The sequence below is a fragment of the Falco rusticolus genome, chromosome 3 (genome assembly GCF_015220075.1).
Source record: "Falco rusticolus isolate bFalRus1 chromosome 3, bFalRus1.pri, whole genome shotgun sequence".
Lineage (NCBI taxonomy): Eukaryota > Metazoa > Chordata > Aves > Falconiformes > Falconidae > Falco > Falco rusticolus.
In genome coordinates, this window is record NC_051189.1 from 69,115,550 (window position 1) to 69,138,016 (window position 22,467).

At 40.0% G+C, this 22,467-nt stretch overlaps 1 protein-coding gene across 3 annotated transcripts in view; it reads right to left on the reverse strand.

Annotated features, from left to right (window-relative positions):
• Nucleotides 1-22,467, reverse strand: part of LOC119144420 (myelin basic protein) — a 120,147-nt gene that overhangs the window by 97,309 nt on the left and 371 nt on the right. The window contains exon 1 of one of the 3 annotated variants that reach the window (XM_037379807.1): nt 22,009-22,192. The exons of 1 other annotated variant lie outside the window; for it this stretch is intronic. The gene's annotated coding sequence lies outside the window, so the exon portion shown is untranslated. Of the gene's footprint in view, nt 1-22,008; nt 22,193-22,467 lie in introns of those variants that run through there. One more of the 3 variants, XM_037379805.1, reaches the window with a different exon arrangement.

Genomic DNA, 22,467 nt, shown 5'->3' on the forward strand with positions numbered 1-22,467 from the left:
CAGCAAAATGACATGCAGAAGATTTTTTTTTTTTACTAGTGTCAGGTCTAGGTTACGTAGCTTCCTGGGAAGAAAGCTGACACAATGCCCTGCACTGGCTGTCAGCTAGATGGAAACCTTTGAGAGAATTTTTTTTAGGCTCTCAGTGTGACATACATCATTGGAAGGAAGCCCTTCACTTCAGCCTTCTTTCAACGCAGATTGAGACACTGGGCATGCATCATCTGTTTCTTCAGAATTCTATCATCGAGGTAACCTAGTGCTCCAATGCACCAAGAAAGAAAACCTCCAGCGGGCACAGGTGAGTGCCCTGCAGCTAATTCCATCAGCAGCCATAGTCACATGCTTCAGAGAGAGATGTGAGCAACCACGTAACAAAAGTAACCTGCCTCGTGGGCAAAGGTCTTCCTAGGAATCCTGCCATTTTAACTCAAATGTTAAATTATTTCGTAAAATATAGTGCCTTATATCTCTTAGAAATTTCATTATTATTTAATGCAGATTTAATTTTTTATTACCCGTGAAAGTGTGCGATCCTTGCTAGATCAAACCTTATTTCATTTTTGACTTCCACAAAGATAATTCTCTGAGGAACCCTTCCTGAAAGAAAAATACATTATTCCAGACATATTTCCATCATGAATAATCAAAGCCAAGCTTTCAGAGGTGACCATAATTTTTAAATCAGAGAAGTCACCAGGAATTTAGCACCAATATGTGTATTTAACCATGCGTATATTTTGCATATCAGTACTGCCATTCCTGGCCTATGTAGATATTACAGCAATTTCCATGTTTACAGACAACTGTAGGTGCCTTAGCAAGGATCACAGACCTAGAAAACCACCCCTCTGAGAGACAAGCCAAGTTCTGAAACACTACTTATCTGAGAAATTACTCCTCAGTGCTAGCACAGTTGCTCGATAATTTACATACACCTCACACACCATTGTAAAGGACACCAAAAGTATTTAATTTTCATTACAATTTTCTGCAAACAGTATGACACAGGAAAAAGGCTCCAAGCCAGAATATGTTCTTGGAAAGTACATTGTTACAAGCTATTTCCTAAAATTGCCATTGGGTTAAGCACAGCAGACAGGACCCGATGTTTAAGATCTTTTTTAACTGCTTTGATTACAATTTCCCTCTATCTATTGCCAATAAGAAGGATGTTGCCTTTTTTTTTTTTTAAAAAAAATAAATAAGCACGTGATTTTCAGGAATCTCACCTCACCACAGCTAAGGATAGTCCAAACTTGATTATAGACAACAGTCTGTAAAAACAATTATCATGTAATTGCTAAACTATATATTATTTTTTTGTAGCTTGGGTTTCTCTCTCTTTTCCTTCGATCAACTCCACACTCCTTGATGGAACACCATCAGCCTCATGCCACCCATTAAGAAAAACAAAAGATACAATTTTAAAACAAATTTCTCAACTGGACTTTTCTGCTTCCCTCCATGAACAAGAAAAATGCTCACCTAATATCACTTAGGAAACACTGATATCTATACTCCCTTATATAAGCACAAATAATCAACAATTATAATCAAATGGCATTAGCCACATGCTTACTGTTCGTCTTCAAAACACTATTAGTGGAGCCCTGAGAACTCTAAGTCAATCCACCTGCAGGGTCATAAGGAAGTGTTCTTAATCACCTCCACTTTAAAAGAGAGGCCAGTGCATTTGATGGGGGAGCTGGGTACCATCCCAAAGACCTGGGGCAAGGCAGAGATGCCCTCAGCACATCCAAGCACCTGGCCACACCATTCTTCCTGCCTGTTGCACTTCTGCCACAGCACTCACACCTCAGGGACTTGAAAAAACTTGGATTTCCTTGCATGTCTTCCATGCCTTTGCTGAGATACTTGTGCCTTACAGCTGTTTCTAGTTTAGGGAACAGAGAGGACCATAGGTATGTCTAACACACACATCCCTTGAACCTATACCTAAAAGGAAATGTTGCCCTCCTATAAAATTAAGATTGATTTGTCTATTTTTATCTCAGTCACTAATATCAACAGGTTTATTTAATTTGCTATATACTGTTTTACACAAAACACCACAAGTCAGGCTGATTTTTAATTTTTTTTCATATTTTTTCATATTGGAGGACTATTTAGGTCTGCATGGCATACAAAACCTAGAAGCAAGGAACAGTTTTTCCCAGCCCTCTGAAAAGGATCAGATACATAATCATTGGTGATTTTTTCCCAATACTTGTGTGCTCCAGAAACAAAATCATTTGACATCACAGTAAAATAGATTCTCTAATAAAAAAAAAAAAAAGGGGCAGAGAAAGATATAGACAGAATAGTTAAGAAGAGAGACACGTCTTAACCTCAATTCTCTATATTGTAAAAATATGCAGCATACTCCTAAGACCATCAGTTTCCACTGTCATTGCTCCTGAAGTACTGTATTTCCTCTAGGAATACACCTCCACAGCTGTGGACTTCACCTCTTGGCCTCAATGAGTCAACAACTAAAAGTACACACTCATCCTAAACATTAAAATATTTTTTTAAAAGATAAACCAGCACACAAGAGTATATAATACAAGTACAGCATTAAATTAAAAAGAAAAAAGATTGAGATTCAAATTGAAATTATAGAGAATTTCAGGCCAAAGTAATAATGTTATCAGTACCAGAGGAGTAAAAGCACAGAGCAATCAAGAAACCAGAGACAAGTGTAATTATTTGTTATTTGGAGACTTTCAGGTTTTGAGAGCAAGGTAGTCTGAAATCAGATAAGACCTAACATCTGTTTTCACATAAAAATCAGAAAAATATCATGAGAATAAAAGCAAGATATATTTGAAGACTCACATTTTTTTTCTGTTCTCTGCTTAGAAAAAGTCCTCTCTGAATGCTGAACGGTATAATCTCCTTTTTAAAGTGAGGCAGGTCATCTAAGCTTCCCAGTGAACACGGCCACTTTGATGATCAGCATTTCATTAACACACTATAGAGACTGATGACAAAATGGACACGTGCAGTTCTAAACGCACATGATCAAAGGCATTGTATGCTGGCTCTTATCTGTCAGTCTGTTGAATACGAGAAGATGGGACAAGAAGATGATTCACTTTCTCCAGACACGGTTAACTGTGCTGTGAGAAAACAGTGAACCTCTACATCCTTTTCAATTAAATAACTTTTTTTTTGGGGGAAAAAAAAAAAAAAAGAGGAAAAAAAGCCTTTCTCTGCCCAACCTTTCTCTCTCTCTCTCTGTGTTCCGACTTCTTAAATAATCTATACTGTAAACATATCAATCAGGAGACAGGTTTCCTGTAAATGCTCCTCTCTTACATTTGGCATAAATATTGATATTACGAAAGGGTCCAACTCTCACCACACTCCAAGTTGACTCCCTCTTGGCTCAATCCACTGCTGTAAAGTCATGTCCCTCCCTTCCCATAAACACACTGCCAAAGAGGCACAAACCTCAGTCTTACTTGTCTGACATGAAAAAAAAGCATCCTTCACTATATATTTATATTTCTCACTTTTTGTGCAATGTATTTTTCATTTCTTTTGCCATCTCTTTTACTAGCTTGATTTCCTGGTGGTTCACACATGAGATTATGCTCTTAAAGTATTTTTTCAAGTAATTTGATTGAAACTTAGTCCTCAGCATTTTCGTTTGTGAGTGTGCTTATGACATGTAACAAGGTTCAAAGTTCATGTGACAGCCTCCTAACAGGTTACCATTATCATAGGCCACTACCATAAACACAAACAAGACAGTTCTCCAGCTTGGTCTGCTACACAAATTGCAAGTGACACCTCATAAAGCTTAAGTAAGGATTTGTGAAGTCCTCTGCTCCTAAACCAATAAAAATGTTTACGAACAAAGTGATTTACAGAGCTGTAAAGAAGTAATTTTTCTGTGCTCATAAATGCCTATCCAGAAACACAGATACTAATACATTAATTTGGGATTTTCTCTGGCAATGATACAATGGTTTACTTTCCCTTCTGAACAGAGAAAGCAAAATTACTTTTTGCTAAGGATAATGGTATATCTGAGAAACAAATAAATCTATGTCCTTTTCAAATGGAATTTCAGTCCAGGTATTTTGCACTTTAGTTGTTTAGGTCAGAGGCTCATGAGGTTACAGTCACTGAACTGTGAGTTGTTGCACTTGGAATTTTAAATAATTAATGAGTAACAGCAGCAACCCTGGCACTGAAATCTGCATGAGAAACTACTTAAGTCTTTACACCACCTGATACAATTATTGTACTTGTGTGCTTCTTCGAATATGCTTTCATGTACTTGTGCCTCATACTTGAACATTGCCTCAATTTATCTAAATCCTAAATTTCATGCACTAATGTTGCTTCCCCAACCTTTATCCAGGATATGTAGAAAGACAGTGTAGAAACAGTCATTACTGAATTACTATGGAAGAGAACAATGACAGACCCAGGGAAAAAATTCTATTTGAACATGAGAATGTACAAGATGTACACAAGGCAATTATTTCCCCTCCTTTCATTAAAAAGAAAATCAAGACTGTTTATTTCATGTTGAAAGGAGGACAAAAGAATGTGACAGGCCAAACACTCATTTCTCCAACACAGTTTTCCAATGCAGTTCACCACTTACATCAGTGTACAAAAGAAAAAAAAAAAAAAAAGACAGCAAAATCTGGCAACATCTCAAAATAACAGAGTAAGAAAACAGTGTTTTAATAAGGAGACCAGCAGTGTGCTCACTTTCAAAGATGATTACCAAAATATACCTCAAATCCACTATATGATTAAAAGTAAACTTAAATATAATATTCACAGCACCCATCACAAGAACATCTTGTTCTTGAACAAGTTGCATTTGTAAACTATTTTACTTTTACTGTCAGCTGAACATTTTTAAAAGAAGAAAATGTTTCAAATACTATCATTAAAACTGTTACAGGGTCCACAGCCTTCAACCAAGGGGGGTGGGGGTGGTTCATTCCAGACAGCATGCAAAGACAGCAAAGAGGTTGCTCCCCTAAAGGTCTTGCAACGTAAGTGTACAAATCACACCAGCAGGAGATAAACCTTTCTCCCATATTACACATATAGAACAAAGGTGGAGATAAGTTAAGGGCAGTATGTGAAAAATTACTTACGGCCCATTTGAGAAGCTTAGGCAGAGATTAGAAACTTAAATCCAGAGTAGTAATTCTGAAAACCTGTTCTCAGCTACTGCATAATGCTGGGGTTTGTAACCACAACAGACATCACCTTTCCTATTTTACCAGTGCTTCATGGCCTTCACATTCTGCCATCAGTCATACAAAATAACACTCCAGCCACGACGACACTGCCAGACAGCTTCACGTGATTTTACACCACAACCCCATGAATATACAATTAAGTTATTCCTCTGCCATTCTAGGTCTTAATTCAGCAGATTTTCTCAGACACAGAAAATGCTAACCATCAGGCTCAGGCTTATCACAAGACAGAGCAGAAATCACCGTGACACCCCCCTCCCGGCCTTTCTTTAAACAGCAATAGTAGGAGGTCATCCATACCATTAGATAATAAGCTTGTGATTAACATACTCATACAGGATGTGGGAAACCAGGGATCGTTTGAGAAGATACTGAGGGGAAAGATCAGCCTGACTTGATCACAGGATAACTATGAGTCACCAATGTGATCTGGCAGGGGAAAATTTAAAGAAAAGACAGGCTGACCGACCTACGTTGTATCATGAAGGGATATTTCTAGTCAAGATTGGGAAAAATTAATGTCATCATACAATCCACTAGCATAACTTCAGCTGAATACAAGGTAAAACTCTGGTCAGCCATATTTAACAACATGAATTTTTTACTACAACAGATGCGAGGATGATGAGAGTAACAGCAGCCCTATTATACAGGAATAAGACTAAAAGCCCATGACATGTCAAGCCTAAGTAAAGCAAAGCTGAATGAGTGTTCAAATAGGAGAAAATACATGTTGCCACTAAGCTGAAGTCAGAATGTTTCTAAACATCAGAAGAGCAGGGCTCTGGAAGAAACAGAGGAGCGTAGAAAACCTAGCTATGTTCAAGACAGAAACCAAAAGTCTGACCACTGTATTTCAGAGACTGCATGAATGGTGTGGTTCAGCAGAAGAGCCCCAAATGACACAGAGGACTCCTGCCTGAGGATATTCCGATCCACATTTCTAGACGGTGTACCTGGAGCATTGCACGGTAGGGAGGAGCAGAGAGGGACTGTCTTTGGCTGAACATGTTCATATACTGACAGCTGACTTTAAAGAAAGGTAAATAATCAAACCCCCAAACAAAATAATATCACAAGAACAGTGACACCCTGGAAGGAGACAGCAAAAATAAAATGTGCTAGTTTTAGCCAGCTGGGTTTCACTGGGGTGTAGGATACTGGACAAATAGACTTTATTCCCCACTCTGAGCTCACTGATGAATTCCTGTTCATCCATTTTATCCTGTAAGTGATCAGTATAAAGTACAGGAAAACTGTAAGTCTCCTGCACAGACACACATCTACTGAAGAAATGGAGCATCACTCCTGCCCTCCATAGCCTCCACCTTTGCAGCCTGCTTCTTGGAGTGGGAAATGCAGGTCTGAAGCTTTTGGGGAAGCAATGGAGCTAATCTCCATCCCAAACACAGCACACTAGGGTCTTGGCTAGTCAGCTCTTCTGCAAGCTTGTGGGCACCTGCCTTCAGGAAAGGGTTGTGAGATACACACAAAGCCCACCTCTGCCCCCTGGAGCTCTGGGAACATGCTTTGTTTGGATGGATACTGACTTTAAGGAGCCTTCTGCTCAGCTTGTTGGCTACATTGGGTAATAATCTGAGAAATCTAATTCTCAGCACAGGATAGACTAGATTCTTTATACAAGGCTCTTCAAGTCACTTTAACCCCTACTTCCCAAATCATTTACAAACCAACTGGTCTTTTCATTAATTTCCTCCAAGACTGTGTTTCAAAATAGTCCATAAAATCCCCTCCCTTCCTCAAGCACTCTGCAGTAAATGCTCCACTATGAGAAAGCAATAATGAGTAAGAGTTCCAGAGTCTAGGACTGAAACTTTGTATCACATGCATACAACAAACTCTCCAGCAACAGACATTTCAAACTTCCGTGTGCACCACATCATCGATTCAATTAATAAACATGCCTCTCATCCCACTCCTTAACAGAGTTAAAACCTTTCAAAAAATAGATACTGGGCTGCTGGTTTGGCTGAATTCCTTACTTTCTCACCTCAAACAATACTTCTACCCAACCTGTTACTATCAACTTAATTCACCTGTAGCACTCTCAAGCAACAACAACTCATAGCACTAAAAGTGCAGTCATTGATGCAAATTACTTTCAAAGTACAAATTATACTATAAATGAGAGGTTTTGAGTCTGGTAACGTGAGTTATCTATGAGTGAAAACAACGTGCATTTCATTTAATGTAGCATCTTAAACCAGCTTTTATTGAGATTATAAAGGAACAATCTGTTTGCAAGCAATTAAGATACACTGACAGCTTTTAACTGTTTTATAACTCTTCTTTTTAGTGGAAATCCAGCTGTTCTAAGATAGTGGTTATTATCAGAGATGTTGCATCCCTTCTTTATGCCAACACTGCCCAGCTGTAGTCCTTAATAATTAGTCTGTGGCATTTTAAAACCTTACAACAATTCTGAATGACCAAACTTGCCCTTACTAAGCTATTGCTACAGTTTTAATCACTATCTTCTTTTAATGCATCCAATAAGTCTAATGCATTACCACTTGTAAGTAAGTATCTGTTAGTAAATCCACTCCCAATTTGGTATTTGAGCATCTGCCAAAATTAATGTCGATGTCCAAAACAAAAATACAGCAATGCTAGGAAAAAAAAAATATAATAAATTGTTTCCCCCATTTATTATCTTGAAGCACAAAAAATGTACTCAGAAAAAAACACTCTGATCAAAAACAAAGCTACACCCCCAAACCACAGACTTCATAGTATCTGGCAAGGATGTTTAAAAACATACTAAAAGCACTGCAAACCTTGTATGACTGAAGTTAAGCAAAGCGAAAAGCAACTACCAACACAATTCTTCTGCGTTTTTTTAATCATGGCTGCATGTAAACATTTAATCAGTTTGGATACATCAGACTTCACTTATATTCACTTTTAAATTCAGCTAGTAATGGACATAGATTTCCCTTATCTTGCCAACTACATCACATGAATAGCCAGTCCTAAAGCACTTAAAATTACACTGTATGTTGGCTGTCTCCTAGAATGGAGAAGGTTTGCAGGCGTAGCACAAATGCTCTCTGAAACGCCACACGGGGAAAAGGTACAAGCATGGAATCAGACACACAGTGATATCAGGCCCAGCGGTAATGGCACATGCACAGGTTGATAAAAGAATGGTATCACAACATAGCAGAAACAAGGGAGACTAATAATTTTGGTACTGATTAGTATTTCACTCATTTCAAGTCCTAGCACTCCTTCAATACCAGCATCTTGCTCATCACTTGCTTACCCTTTGCACCCTGCAGCTTGCCCATACCCAAACACAATCCAGAATATATCATTTTTCACAAAGGAGATAGGCTGGGGCAGGGAAGCATGAAAAAAACTATGTGATCTCATAAATACAGTACTGCAAGCAGAAGGAAATCTCTCTTGGGCAGAAACATGCTATGTATGTCCCATAGCAATGCTACTCAGCATTCTGTTCAGTCTGAACTCTAATTTCTTGCCCCAGTTTCCCCTGACAGTAATTTTTATTTTCTGTTTCATGTGAACTGGTACTACTTTTGTGACTTGCCTACCTCAGGCTCTTTGTTACAAATTTCTGTTAGGACAGCAATCAGAAGAATCTCTCCAATGAGGAGCTAGTCTTGTTCTTTACGACAAGGGCTGAAGTGAAAATTTAAGTGTATATTTCAGTTCCATCTAATGACAGCTTAATTTTCAGGAACTTGAGTGATACCAGACCTCATAAAAATTGGTATTCTATGCAAAGTCAGATCACTACATCATAAATAGTTATTATAAAAATATGGTCTCTTAAGAGTGGCAGTTTTACTTACAACAAAGATTAAAATCTGTTCAATAACTTCAAAGCACAGGGCTCCCAACCAAATATAAATAACAATAACTTCAAACATTCCTGAACTGCAGCAACCTTTACATAGAGAATATGCACAATGCTTAAACCAGTAAATGACAGGCAACTTACTCAACCGACACTACAGGAAGAATTTTTACATAAACCAAATGTAATCATAAGCTGGAACTGAGTCAACAATCTCTAAGTCAATGCCCCTCTCAATAAAAAAAATCATCACAAGCTGATTCAATACCACAAAGACATATGCAGAGTAACCTTTTTATCTCTTTATTATGTTTTTAAAATCAGTGTGACAACAAACAATAACATCTTCAAATCTTCTTGCATTCATTTGATTTTACTTATTTGGGCAGTCTGTTTTTATACAAGCAAGCCCACTGAAGACATTCGTATTGCTTTGCATCAGGAAGGTGCTGCAAAACCAGCTTTCATGCTTATGTGTGCCAGTATTATTGCTGTACTGCTTGAGTGAGTACAAAATTATTTAATTCCTCCTCTTTCCAAAGTGCTGGGGTTTTCTCTCAGGTTAAAGTAAAGAGCTGGCTGATTATGAGATATTTTTATCTTTAATCATTTGCCCATCTTCAACTGTAATATTCTACCAATCTCATATTTGCATGCTCTTCTTTTATTTGCAGTGATTAATTTACTGAAGTGGACAAAAGGAAAATGTGATTTTACACTTCACAAATAATTAAAGCATAAAAAAAGATTCCTAAAATATGAGAGACTTAGAGATAAAAGAACTTACGTACCTAAAACTTACTATGGAGGTTCTATTTACCTCTTAGCATCTGACTTTTTCCCCTATGCATTTCTCAGTCTCAATTTAGAAAGCATCGGTATGATTTTGGGGTACATGCAAGACTGAGTTAAAGTACTAACAATTTGCAATCTATTATGATTTTTTTCCTGAGCTACTAAAATCTTACTGTAATTAAACACTATTGGAAAATCATCAATTACACATGCCATTCAAAACATATTCTAAAAGCTGTATTTCTGATTAGTTCACTGCTGACAGCATTGTTACTAGAGTATTTCTAAACTGTAGAATTAAACTCTTACAATCAGTTCAGCTACTGGCCCTGCAGAAATGTTTCACTAAGTTTATTTATAACCTTACTCCCAAGAGGTTTTCCAGATCCTAAATAATAATGCAGTGAATAAAAACAAATACCTAAAACATAACGTATAGTTCTGTACTACATGAAACTAAGGACAACTATCATCACATGACAAAATCATTTTGATACATGATTAAGTACACAGAGTAATCACACACAGAGTAATTCATCAATAACAGAAAAAGTTAGAAAATTAAATGTCTGAAACAGTAAGGCATGTGGTGCCAATTACAAGACCTGAGAAATACTGAATTCCCCAGTAAGTCATTGTGAACTTAAGCACTCAGGCACCATAAAATCAGGTTAAAATTGTTTGCTTCTTACTACATGTAAATCAAGAAGCCTCAGTTTTACTGTGGGTCTTACTGCATTTGAGGGTTGCTGGTGTTTTCCAAATACCACCTAAAAAATTATTAGTAATAAGGGAATACAAAAATGGTGATTAGAAGAAAAAAAAGCCACCACATGACTGGAGAAGCTTTAAGTGCCTATTAGCAACAACAACAATCAAAAAACCAATAATCACCAAAACACCAAAACCAAAAAGCTTTAAATGCATATTAGAACGCAAAAAAAACCCCCAAAACCAGTTTCTCACATGCCCTCTCACCGACACCTACATATGGATTTCTTCTGATTATCAAGCTAATGGCAAGATTATGGACCTAAATCAATACAAAAGAGAACCCAAGACAAAGCCCACCGGCTGTAAGCAGATACAATGATCAAACCAATATCATTATTAAACTTACTGTTACTTTTGTTGCCTCCCTCCTTTCTGGCAACTTCCTCACACACAGGGAGCCAGAATCACTCAAGCAGTGACAACCTGTTCATAGCAAGCTTGTTAACCCCTGGTCACATGAAGTCACTCATTTATCACCACATTCCCAAGATGGCAGGTGCTCCATCCTGTGACCAGCATGCACTCAAGTCACCTACAGATGGACAACAACTGGGCATCCAGAAGAGAACAGCAGGAAAGGGATTACACCAGGTTACCAGGCCTGGGATCACTGGCAAAGCAAGCATCACAGTCCAGCCTACTTTCCTTGTCTGTTAGTTTACTCCCACAGTATGCTCAGACATACGCCCACCTGGATGTCATTTCTGGGCATATGAAGGAGAAGGTGGTGACTGGAAATCACCAGCATGGATTTACCAAGGTTCAATCATGCCTAAACAATATGATTGCCTTTTGTCATAAAATGTTCAGTAGTATCATCTACCTTGATTTTAGCAAGCCTCAGCAATGTCTCCCACAGCATCTCTCTACCTAACCTGATCTAAGTTACAGCCTAGGTGATAAACCCCCCTATCTCTATCATAAGGCTTGAACAGTCACTGTTAATGGTTCACAACCAGCTCATAACCTGGTTACAAGCAGATAGGTTAGGAACCCTATCCTGCTTAATATCTTAAACAGTGACCTGGCAGAGCGTACAGGACATTCAATAAGTCTGCAAACATGACTGGACTTAGGGGTGGAGCTGATACACTGGAAGGCTGCCATTCAGCGTGACTTAGATAGGGCTGACATGAGAACACAGCCAGAAGACTAACTTACTGGTGAGCAGCTCCACTGAAAATGACCCAAGGGGTCCTGAAGAGAGGCGAGACATGAATCAGAAGCCCACCTGGCAGCGATGAGAGCTAACAGTGTCCTGGGCTTTGGCAACAAAAGCACAGCCAGTGAACTGAGGGAAGCAACTGTTCTGCTTCAAGCACAATCCATCACTCTGGTATCTGGGCTACTGGATCTACTTTTGGATCCCCAGTGTGAAGCATCAGCCAACTGAAGCAAGAGAAAAGGCCACAATGACATCTGGCAGCTGGACCACATGCCCTGTGAGGAGTGGCTAAAGACACTGCGATTGTTCAGCCTGGAGAAAGCTCTGAAGCACGTAATAGCAAATTTCCAGTATCTAAAAATAAATTACTGAAAAGGTAGAACCAGGCTTTTCACCAAGACGCATGAGGGAAAAACAATGTCAACTGAAACCAGGGAAGTTATAAATATTTATTAGATAAAGGGAAAAAATACACTACGAGGATAATCAAGCATTGGAACAGACGCCCTGAAACACAGTGGAATCTCTGTCCTTGGTCTTTTCCAAGACACAGCTAAACAAAAACCTTAAGTTGCTTGGTCTGACCTTATGAATGACCCTGCTTTGGACAGAAGGATGGACTGGAGACCTCTTGAAGTCTCTTCTGATCTGAATGAGTGCACGAATCTATGTTGGAATCATGTACATACATTACGCAGAGCATGCGCATTTAGGCACAATGCATCCAGCAAGACACAAGAAACTTCAGGCGTACTTGAAACACGCTGTACAAATAAATCATCTATGTACGTGCAGTAAATAGAATGCCTTCACTATTCTCTGAATTGTATGTACTTAAGCAGATCAAAAGAACTGCATATGCATGTATTTATTGAGTCATGTGACTGACAAGGTCCCCACAGAACATGTCTGTCAAAAGCCTCTACGAAGCTACTTGACTCACTGAGCTAGGAAGACCAAACAACTTTAATCACAATTAGTCCTAATTCACTTAGTAGCACTGAAGCTGGGGGGGGGGGGGAGGGGGGGGCGGGAGGAAGCCACCAAAACCAAAAGCTGACTATAAATAAGAAGAGCCTACAGGTACAGCATACGCCTCATAGCTGATACAACAGTCCCTAGTGGTAGAATATAAACCGCAGTTAAGAATCCTGAATATGATGCTAGTCAGCATTGTACGAGGTAACACCACCAAGTCAAGTAGCGTACTTTCGTTGTTGCTACGTGCTGTTTGTGGCCTGACAAAGGCCTAACCACTGGACAAAATATTACTCACAGAGATGAAATGTACAAACCATTTAAAATACAAGGCCAATTAGGTTGCAAAATAGTTTTCATTACTTCTTTCTCATGTTTTCCAGGGGCGTGAAGAATTACTGCTTGTGGCTACGATTCCAGCCTTTAGTTGGAACCAAAATTCTTCCTATAGTGCTTTCATTAATAAAGAAAGTTGTGGTGTTCAGGAGCTAGAATTAAGGGAGGGGAAAAAAAACCCAAAACAAAAACCCAAACCTAATAACCACATACAAAGCTTTTTACAACAGGAGTAATTTCCCAGCCCCACTCTACAAGTCAGCCAAAATTTAAGATGAACTTTTCAGCACCAACAGTCCTGCATTCAGCTCTAAAGCACCTACTAAAATTTCCATTAAAACAACTTTTCCCTGTGAGCCTATTACGGATTCTTTCCCATTTGACAAGGGTATCTTTCTGAAAAACACAGCAAAATTATTGCCTACCCTCCAGGTGAACACTGCCAAGTCAGACTACGCTGATGAAAGCTATGCAGGAGCTTATACTTACCTCTTTTCCACAAACAAGTCAGGACAAAGTAGTAGTACAGATAAAAGATTATGAAAAACCAAGCCAGGGAGTTTCTATTTGTAGAAGCTACGCAACTCTGTTTAGTAAGAAGTCCTTCGATATAGCAACTTCCGCCATTTGGAGAAAGTCTAAGAGAAAAAGGACCAACAGGAGCCAAAGTAAAAGATATTTGCAATTGTTTTCCTTTAAGTCAGCCCCAATTATTTCAGCATGTATATTACGCTAAGAAACAACTATGAATAAAACACTATGGTTTTGTTTTCTTTCTACTTTCACAAAACCAAAAGAATTAACTTCAAGGCTGACTTAAGAAATGCAAAAAGGTTCTGCCCATCTTTGCTATCACTAATTCTGCTAATATATGAAGCACATCAGGCAACTATTTCTACAACAGTTCACCACTGTCTTCTGGGCATTCTTTCAGGTACTGTGGTTTTTCTCCTCTGAACCAAGCAACATAAAGATGAAAATGCCTGAAATCGAATTGCTAACTACTTTTCAGTGACCATTTCACTAAAGAGCCAAACTAAAATGGGATCACTATATAACCTGACAGTGGATTTTAATATTTTGAGGGAATATGGGTTTTGCTCCTATTTTAGCTGTCAAAACACTACCAATGCAACACAGTAAGGGTCAGAAAGTTTCCTATTACAAAGACAGATATACTGTTCTTTATGGACAAAGCTTCAAGGTACACACCAGTCTCCAAAGTTACTGCTTTGTATTGTTTCATCAGTATCTTATCCCATACCACAAATCTACTGAAAACATCAGCCTTGGTGTGGCTTCTCCCTTTGCTGCCATAGTTTTCACTGTAACAGGTCCTTTCTGGACACAAAGTTGTACAGCTATCAAAAAAACAGCAGATGTGCAAATCCATCATAATTCCTTCTGTACCTTCTTAACACTCAAAGGGACAAGTACGTGATTTTATTTTAAATACTGCAAGCTCTGCCTATATTCCAACACTACTTTTCATCCAGAGTATTAAGAAGATTTGATAAGAGAGTTTAACTAAGGACTGATTTTTGGGTTTTTTAGAATTAGAAGAGAACAGAAATGCTGACATTTAGGAAATAAAAATGATGGAGAACAGTAAGTGAAAAGCATTACAATACATTACAGAACATCATAAAGCGATGTTTTACTATTAACTATGACATCTTGTAGACTTAACTGTGATCCCAGAAGCTAATGAGTCTCTTTAAGATGAGCTGAGAGTCTCGGTTACTCAAGGAATTTGTCACGAACTCCAAGAACACTTCCTGAGAGTGGGTACTATGAGAAGCCAACGGAAGTTCTAAATATAGATGTTATTAAATATATTAGTCAGAAGAAAATGACTGTAAGTTAGGGATATGTTGGTGACACTCAGGTTTATGCACAGATTTTAAGGCCAGAGGACAATAACAGCTGTCACTGGGATCTGCAGAATTGCTGCATTAAAAAAACAAGTCTAGGCTGTACCTTCAAGATACTAACTCAGCCTATGCAAACCCCGAGGAATCTGTGAGATTTGGTCAGTTGTAGTGGACAAGGTGAAAGTGATACTGTTAGGTTGTTGAGGAAGATTTAAGGAGACAGCAAAGACCATCTCTACTACTTAATGCACCCAACAAGTATTGCAAACCTGAAGTCACTCTACCTTACTTCCATTCATCTGTCTGAAATCTATGAAGGAAAACTAGGAATGTGAATACTAAGTAGAAGGTACATGACAACTGTCCTTAGGGCCCTGAGGCTACAGTTACATTGGAAACTATGATTTTACTGTGATGGTTTTACTACTGAAACACCTCATGTCCAAAGGTGAACCTACCTCATGGCTGGCCTCTTCTCACCGTACCACACTTCAGCAATACCATGCCCCAAAAGGGCTGACAGTAGATTCCTAGACACAACAGAATATATATATATATATATATATATACTCAGAATATTTAATTACCTTCCAATCTGGAGGCTATCGTGGCCCAACTCATAACTGCAAAAAAATTGGCAGGGCACTGACAACTACAGAATAGCTGTATTTCAGGGCCTTCTGAATCTCTGGAGGACAAACATATTCCCATTGAGATGATAGGCTGCTGTTGTGCTATACAAGTCCTTGAACAAACCTAATCCATTGCATATAACCATTATTTTTCATGGTCTTGCATGTAATCACAAGATCACAATCCAGAGAACTGAAAAATGCAGCCAGGTGCAATGCACCTATCAGTGTCTTTGACAACAATGTTCTGTCTGCTGTATTCTTGAAAAATTGCTTTCAGAAAGTCAAGGATTAAAAGCAAACATTAAGACCAGGTAATACGGGGTAAACAATACATAAATGTTCTGCAGAACAGCTTTATGTGCGTCTGTTAGTACTGATCTCTCATGCTGCCAAGCCCTTTTTTTCCAAGTGTCTGAATTCCAAATACAGCTGTAACTTGTCCAACTACATTGTTTTACCTGAGTTTTGTGACTTCTAAATAAGAAAGCATCTAAGAACACACATATTTTCACTTATGATCCAGAGATTTCAACTCTTTAGCAGTAGCCAAATGTAATGCCAGGTAAATGTATAAAAATACACCACATGCCTGAATTAATTTTAGGAATATATGTTGATGTTTATTTGCTTTGGTTTTCCTTTCCCTCTCACTTTCAAATTGTAACAGTTAGATGCTAAATGACCTCAGTTCTTAATTTCACCAATCTGGAAAGGCTTGACTTTAAACGTTCCAAAATATTTAAGCTCTCCCAAAAGTTTAAGTAACTAAATACTAAGAATTGCAATTATACACTAATAAATTTTGCAAGTGTTGGAACAAAATTCAAAAAAGTAAGATTTAAAAAAAATCTTTCCTTCCAATGTGCAAAACAGACCTAGTACAGCTGATACACTCATCAAAAACTGTTGAAATTTAAAAAAAATAATCACTATTGTACCTTCAGTCACTGTGTATTTAAAAAAACAACAACAAAAGATAAACTCTGATTTGATCCATTTTCTCAGATTTATTACTTTTCTTGCTTCTGCTCTTCGAAAGGTCTTACAAAAGCTTCAGGGGAAAACAAAAAGCAATAGTGCAGCAAAGATTTAGAAAACTAAACTTCCCTAGTGAGTTACTTCCAAATCACTTCAGGACAGAAGGAAAAAAACCTGGCTGAAAACTTCCCTGTTATTTTTTGGTTTTCTCTCACTTGCCCTTTGCGTGGGCTTCCCTGGGATACATCCAAGATTTACAGCTATTCTAAGCAACAGTGCAGGGATTTCACAGTTACTGCAACTGATGCAAATATCCTCATAGGAACAGTCTCACTTTCTATTAGCCAAAGAGTTCTCCAATTATTTTTAACTGAGCATTTTAAGAAGCATAAAGCTTTTTTCCTAATATGAGAAATCCAGAACGTTAAAATCCTAACACTGTTGTCAGGAACTGTACAAGTATCTGGTATTCACAAATTTTTAGCCGCATAAAATTGTTCATAATAGATTCAGAATCCTTTAAAGAAAACAGTAGGAAGTTGTATGTCAATCTCTGCAGAAAAGTTAAAGCAAGGATGGTCAACCTTTTACAAAAGGATCAGTCTCTCCAAACATTTCAACCATCTGAGATGATGAGGCGTAGAAAACTGAGATGAGAGTGACTGATATTTCCTGGACAAAAAGAAAATTTCTTTAAAAAAAACCCCAAACCAGCAACAACCAAACACAAAACCCAAACTTTGGAAACAGCTGGCAAAGCCAGAAAATTTAAGTAAGTGCTATTTGTTCTTCAGAAGTTAATGAAGTTTCTAATTATCGACATAACTAACTTCACAATTATTTACGACTGTTTATTTACTACTATATATTTACTACTACCCAAAAGGCCACGTGACACAAGGATTCAATCAGGATTACATTTGATATTTGCGTGGTGATGAGATGGTAGGAGAGAGAATTTTCTTCATGTGCTACTATTACATGAAATTAACCAGAGAAACAAATACAGAAAATCCACAGAAGTTAGAATGAGATTATTAAGTAAAAAGAAATCTAAAACTAAGTGTGACATAGCCTTTAATGTCACGGAATACGTAAGATTAGACAATATCATTCTCTCGCTGGGTGAGACCCACCTATAAAATTTCATGCAACTCTTTCCAACCGCAGGTAATTCTACAATGCTTAGCATACCTAAGAACATTTTCTCTAAATTCTCAGGTGGGCAAACCCCCTAGAGAACTAGATAACAATGTCGGCATTTTAATTTATAACTTAGTCAGTTTCACCATATTGTGCTCCTTTAGTTGGAACGCAGCATTCGCGTGTCCTCTCATCGGGGTGAGAAGAGTCTGCCTGCAGACTGATTAGTACAGCAAGACCCAGAAGTACAACTGAAGGCTACAATAATACCTCTCTAATGTAATATCCACTGAAGTCAGCCACTGCCTTTGGCAATTGGATCGGTCTCTCAGACATCAACTTGTTCATTTTATGCCGGTTATCTAATTAGGTCCAAATCAAGCAGTTTGTGCAGAAGGCTGGGTGCCCCAGAAAATGGGTATTAACACAAGTAATATGCAAATAAAGTACCAGAGCCTAGTTTTATCTGTCTGAAACTCCAGTTGTGTAAGTTATTCGAGCAGTCAAGCTCTAAAGTACATATTCTTTTTCTGATTATTCTTCCACTGATTGTTAACTTTCTTTTTAAAATATGTATAAATTCAGGCTTCTTCAGAAATGACAGTGTCCCACTGATTTTTTCTTGGGAAAAAAGCACCTAACAATTCTGGACAACTGTAATGGCTTTTTCCCTTTCCATCTTCAACAGAGCATTTTAAAGAAATCAGACAAACATCTGTTTTACAAAAGACTACCAACTGGCTATATTCAAAACTGCATCTAGAAGTTCCTGACCTACTGCTCTTCATCACCGGTGTCCTTTAAGTAAGAGCCTCAGCACAGAAAACACAGATCACAGCTTCAATGGGACATCTTGCCTGAGAGAAAAATTATTCAGGTAATTAAACACCACAGGACTGGGCACTTTATCAATGATCCAGAAGACTGTGCTATTCTTTAATCCATGATGCAGTTTACACTTCAAACCACCTGCACGCAACACCAAAGTCTTAAACAGCAAACTTTCCAGCCTTCTCCCCATTAAACACTGGTTACACTTTCAGTGTTTTAGCCCAAGAATACTAGATTTCACGCACAGTAGTCCATATACTGTGCTGACTGTCAAAACTTGTTACTTTCTCATGTCAATTAAATCAATGTAGTTCTGATAAATAAAAATCTGAACCAAACTGCCCAAGTTCTAATAGACGAGCACTCATCTATTTTCACAGCGATTCCTTTTCGCAGGTAAGAAGTTAACAGAAAACAGGTAGCATACCATTTTGAACACTTAACAACTTTTGCTACTTATGCTGCAAGTAAGTATGAGACGTGGATTTCAGTTTAAACTGCCTTCTCTCAACCGTTTATAATGAAAGTGTTTCTTTAGTCTTAACAATCACGTAGCAGAGTAATTAAAGCCTAAACTATAATGATATGTTCTATTTGATGGAATAAATAACTGAAGTGGCTATTTCAACCATATGGGTAATTTATATTGAGTACTGAATAAAAACATCAAAAAAAAGAGTGAACAGGAAATTTGTGCATGCTCAGCAGTACTGAGACTCAAGCATCTATTTCCCAAATTCCAAGTTTCTCAAGGCAACACCAAAAGAGAACACTGTCATTCCCCTAGGATGGGTTGATCTCTTGCCTGATCCTACCACTACCACTCCATGTACCTTCATTTGTAATCCAACACAACATTAACATTCATCTTCTCAAACTCTCAGAACTGGAAAGAACTGGACGCATGTCCCAATTATGTCATTGATTCACAGGGTGACTGACGTCATGTTTTGGTGGTTGTCATGCCTTGAAAACAGATTTAATCCTTCTCTGCATGTGCAGGGTATTTTGAGTCCATGATTTTTATAATTCTGACAAACTTGTCTTTAAAAAGGATCTAAGGCCTTAGCTGGCTAGAAATCCAAGTATCATACGGGAGCTGACCTTTTGGAGAATAAAATCTAATGCAAGAACAATTCTGACATGAGAATGTTCATGAACACACACAATTTAGCAACGAAAAATACGAAACTATTTTTAAGTAATGTGCTGCAATTTCTATCGCAAAGAAAAGGGTCTGTAGTTGGCCAAAATTTATCACTACAATAACGACCATAACATTCACTACCTTAATCATAGTAATTATCATTGTAAAACAGGGGCTTTGAAAGTTTGTGTACATTCTTTAGTTGCACAGTATGGCATAAACTCTCAATTTCTACTCTTAATTCTCTACTTATTATAAATCCAGGGAAACTGACAAGACATGACTTCTTATTCATGCCTTTCTTCCAGCTCAGTGAAAATGAATTTGAATCCACTTCATTAGGATACGTTAGAAGAGCATAACAACTCTTTGCCTTTTTTTTTGTTTGTTATGTTATAAATATCAAGCTTTATTTCAGGTGGATTATCTCAGAGCATAGTGCATGAACATTGCTTGGAAAATTAATGTATGCACGAGCCTCCGCAAACTAGAAATCTCCTTCTGACCATCTTATTAGTGATCACTAACACCTGTAAAACTCTTCACCTGGTTACGTATGTCCCCAGATACCTTTCTATTACCTTAGTAAAAGTCTACATAGCTTCAAGAACTACCGTGTAAGAGCAAAATAAAAAAAATCAACAATCTTTGTGTCTGTCAAGCACAAAGGGAGCGCTTCTACCCAAGGGAATCCTTGAGCCATAGCTACTTGGAGAGAGTATTCTGGGGAAGCATCACTGCAATCCTTCCCTATCGTGGTCCTCTCTAGGCACCTGCTCTTGGCTGCTGCCAGTAGAAATGTTGGTATATCCTGGTATGGAGTTTTTAATATTCTCATAGGTGCTCCTTGGAATAATTCAGGATGCATACAGGCAGTGCTGATGTAAACCACAAAAAAGTATACAATCCATGAAGCTCCAAGAGCTTTGACAGAGTCAAACCAGTTACCACTAACTACCCTAAGCCCATTTAAAGACTTCAGAGAACTGGTTCCTACTCAACTGCCCAAAGTAATCAAGTCATTAACACAAAAGAGGACTGTTCTCTTACTCTGTTATTATTTACCTTGACTGACAGGGAGCTTCATCATCCTTCCAGCCAGGTATTTCAAGGCTTCAGACATAACCACCCCTCAATCTACAGGTTAACTTGTCTGCATCTGTGATCCAGCAGCACTCCACAGACACAAAATTATATTTCTTAATCTCAACATTCCAAAAATAATTAGGGGGGTTAACAGAAACAAAGCAGTGAAATATACATGCTGTCGCTCCTGACCACCCCAGACTCAATTCTGAAAAGGGGGGAAACTTCTTAACGAGAAAGCCTTTATTCTCACAGTTTCTGCATGTATTTTTTTTAAACCAACATTACCCCAAAAGTAGCCTCTGATATACTGACGGAAAAACCCCAAACGTAGCATCTGATACACCGACGGACAAATGTGATGCCCACAGGAAATACTATCATGACTGACCTACTTAAAATTACAAAAATACATGTTTACGTTCTTCCCAAGACAAATCGTGCAGCGATTTTCCAGAAGTCCCCACGGGCACACGAAGGACCTGGCACTGCCGCCGCCTCAGCCCACCGCACACTGCCCGGGTCACCGTCAGCACTGCCACCCCCCCGGCCCCGCGCAGCCGGTGACACGGCGCCAGCGGCACGGCAGCTCCAAGCCGAGCCGGGCCGGTGAGGGGCGCAGGTGGCGGGCCCCGGCGGCGGGGCGCGGGGCAGGCCGGGCCCGGGGGCGCTGACAGGAGCCGGGGCGGGAAGCCTCGCAGCGGCACCCCGCAGCCGCCGCCCGGTTCCCGCAGGGCGCGCGCCGCGCTTTCCTCACACCAACTTCCAAGGGAACGCCTGGCGGGAGCCGGGCGGCGGGGCAGCACCTGCCCCGCTCCCCCAGCTCTCCGCCTTCTTCGCACCATGAGGTAAAAAACAGAAGGGGCGGGGGGGGGCGAAGAAAAATGAAAAAGGAGAAGTTGGCCGTTTCTGTTTAAAACTCCGGGCACGGCCACGATGTGAAACCGGAAGCCCGCGGTACCCGCTGCGGGCCTGCCGCTGCCGCACACCGCCCCTCCGCACCGCCCCGGCTGTAACGCGCCGCCCCGGGCGCCCCGCGCCCCTCCGCCGCGGCGACGAGGAGGAGACCCCCCGCGAGGCCGGGCCGGGCGGCTCTACCCTGCCCCCCCTTCCCCTCCCCAGCTGTCCCGCCGATGGTGGCGGGCCGCCCCGAGCGCCGCTCGCCCTATCCGCAGTTACCTGTCCCGGAGGCGGAATCAAGGGCAGAAGGGAGCCCAGGGGCTACCTATCGCTGCCCGTCCGTGCTGGCGCCACCTGCTCCAGGTGTCCCGCAGCGCCGCCCGCTCTTCGCCGAGCCCCCTGCGGCCGTCCCGCCGGCGGGGAGGCGAGGCACACACGGCGAAGAGGAAGAGAAGCGAGTCGAAACGCTGCCCCCGCCCCGGGTGAGCCGCTGGCTCTACCGCCTCCCTCCCCGGAGCACAACAACAACAAACACGGCGGAGCCCGGCGTGCGGGGCGTGCACGGCCCCGGAGCCGGCGGCGCTGGGGGGGGAGGCCCGCCAGGCCCGCACGGCCTGCCCCGCTCCCCTCCCCGCACGGCTCCCCTCCGCGAAGCCGCCGGCAGAGAAGGGGGAAAAAACCACCAAATAATAAAAACAGTAAATCACAACGCACCCGGCGTGTCCTTCCTGGGCTGCG